Source organism: Tenrec ecaudatus, chromosome 15 (genome assembly GCF_050624435.1).
Source record: "Tenrec ecaudatus isolate mTenEca1 chromosome 15, mTenEca1.hap1, whole genome shotgun sequence".
In the NCBI taxonomy this organism is placed as follows: domain Eukaryota; kingdom Metazoa; phylum Chordata; class Mammalia; order Afrosoricida; family Tenrecidae; genus Tenrec; species Tenrec ecaudatus.
Genome location: NC_134544.1, coordinates 74076451 through 74079204, shown reverse-complemented (window position 1 = coordinate 74079204; position 2754 = coordinate 74076451).

Here is a 2754-nt window from a genome sequence, read left to right as displayed (position 1 = left end):
GCCTTTATAGTTCTCTGGTCTGTTTCTTTGTGATGGTTGGATCAGAGTGCAATTGCCTTAGCCAGTTTCCTGCTTTGTGAGGGAAACCAGCCCCTAACACATCACCACGGGTCCAGTAGGTGCAACTGTACAGTGATAATAAGTAAAGATTATAGTAAAGTTATAGAGAGCATGAGAGATAGAACAGAGATTGAAATAATGGAGTCAGACACATTTCATGGTGGCATGCTCACATGCTCACCTCAGCCTCAGTTGGTGATCCATGTGGAGAGAGAGAAATATTTATTGCTACCGAGGCATTTATATTCTCTTGGGACACGTGAGAACCCTAATTACAGGTGAAGACATATATCACAGGAAGGGTTGTGCTATAGGTAATACAGTAATGGGATGGGGGTGTTTTAGGGGTATCCATGCAATAGGAAGAGGAGGGACTAGGAATATACATGTGACAATGTGGGCAGATCCTAGCTTCAGCGTGGCAGACTAACTTTGGATGTCACTGATCTGGTTTGACCTCTTCCTGTATCACTATAGAAACCATTATGAGTAGGTTGTAAACCCGCCCTGAAGGGACTAAACTGATAGCCACAAGCCTTTAGGGAGAAGAAGCCCACTCTCCTTAACAGCAGGGAGTGGGTTCTACTTGTGGTGGGACCAGACAGTAGTCTGGCAACTGACTGCCTTCAGGGAGGTACCTGGCCAATCATTTACCATTAGCTGCAAGCAGTGTCCTAAGTCTAACATATATTTGAGGGAGGCTTGAGAGACATCTTTCTGTTTCCCACAATTCCCCCTTTTGTTTTATAATACAATTCAAAAGAGCCACATGGGCGACATGGTTATTCTCTATACATTGAAAGCTGTCGATGTGAAACTTCATGATCCAATTAAGATAGCCAAAAATTCAGGTTTATGGAAAACATTTTTAATTCAGGCATGGGGGATAAAATCCCCGTAGGCCCATCTGGTACTGGAGGAAGGTATGAGAGGGATTGGATGCTGCAGCGGGAAGAAATAGAGCCAATAGGAATGTCTGCTTCTATAGGTGTGTTTATACCTTGCTTAAATACCCTCAAGCTTGTCCCTAAATTTCATTGTTTGGTTGTGTGGTCGAGGATTAGTATGTAGGTGTTGGATCTATATTGAGTTCATTTTTGTATATGATGTGAGGTATGGACCTTGTTCCATTCTTTTGCAGATGGAAATCCAGTTTTTCCAACACCATTTGTTGAAATGGGTATCCCCTCTCCACTTAATGGGTTTTAGTCCTTTGTGAAAGATTAGGTGTCAAAAAAAAAAGATTAAGTGCCTATAGGTACTTGGTTGTATTTCTAGGTTCTCAATTCTACTCCTTTGGTATTCAGATATACCATTGTACCAGGCTGTTTTAAGTATCATGGCTAATTATACATTTTTAAAGTTTTGTTTCATGTTTAAATAGTATTTTATTTATCCTGTTTCTCTTTCCTTTCTGTACTAACCTTACTAATTTCAGAGGTTGATGTTTATTCCCCAGGGATACTGTAGCAGAAAACCACAAACATCTTGAAGGAAGCCTGGCTAGAATAGTTTCCCGAGAGCGGTGTCAGCAACGCAGGTGGAGGGCACAATAAACAGTTTTGGGGCTTATTGGTCAATCTAAAATCTAGATCTTTCAAAGGATAAGTGTTTGTTCTAAATGCAACACGAACATATCTGAATTTCTTCTATGTCTCATAGTTCCATGCAGCGTTGACTATGGTAAATTATAAATACTTGGGCCTAAAACTGATGTTTGTTCAAAAAAAATTAAATAAAAACGAATCCATATCTGTTTCAGTTTTACTTTTTCACCTCTTATAATCACTCAGATTAATGGTTAGATCTGATGAATAAGAAATTTGGGGAGTTTCTAAAGTGAGTTTTCTGTTACCTCTTTTGATTAAGCAATTGGGTGGGGGCAGGGGATGGGTTCCTGTAGAGAAAAAAAATTTTTAAGAGTCTTTCAAGAAAGAGAGAAAATTTGCCACACTACCCTCCATGACAGGCTCTCTGATGCTTATTTTTCTGGCTGCAGACCTGAAAACAGGCTTTTAAATACATGAGTTGAAGAGACAATGCCAACAGGGGTATCAAGAGTTTCTGGGAAATGGAGTCCCAAGTCAATGCCAATGTGTGATTTTATGAAAAAGTGACTCCAGGAGTAATTTCAGCTCAATGATTAGATGGGAACTCTGGGCAGTAGCTCTCCCCATCATTTGACTTGTTGTTTTGCTGTGGTGGTGTTTTGTTGTACAATTTTCTTCCATTCCCTCATGGACTACTCTAGGTACAAGGACAGACTGTTTGGTGAATTCATTGGGACCTAGCTACTTCTTTCTCTCTGGCTATGTGATGAGTCACTTTGTTTTTCACATACCTCTCATAGTCAAACTTTCCGAATGTGTTTTAAGGTATTTTATTTCCTTTCAGATACACACTAAGAACAATGAAATTAATAATCACAAATAGGTATCCTTGATCCCCAAACGGCAACAGACATCATTCATTCAAAGGTGCAGTTTCTACGTGAGCAATTGCTTGGTTGGTGGGTTGAAGGGTGGCCACGTCAGAATTATTGGAGTGTGTTAAAGGCTTGAATTTCATTAGAAGGTCTAGTTGTGACCACCGGTAGAAGACCGGGTCAGCGCTTCGGAAGTGCAGATGGATTGAGCCTCAGATTCTGAGCATCGTCCAATGTTGGCTCCAATTTTTGTGAGGACTAGGTTAGCA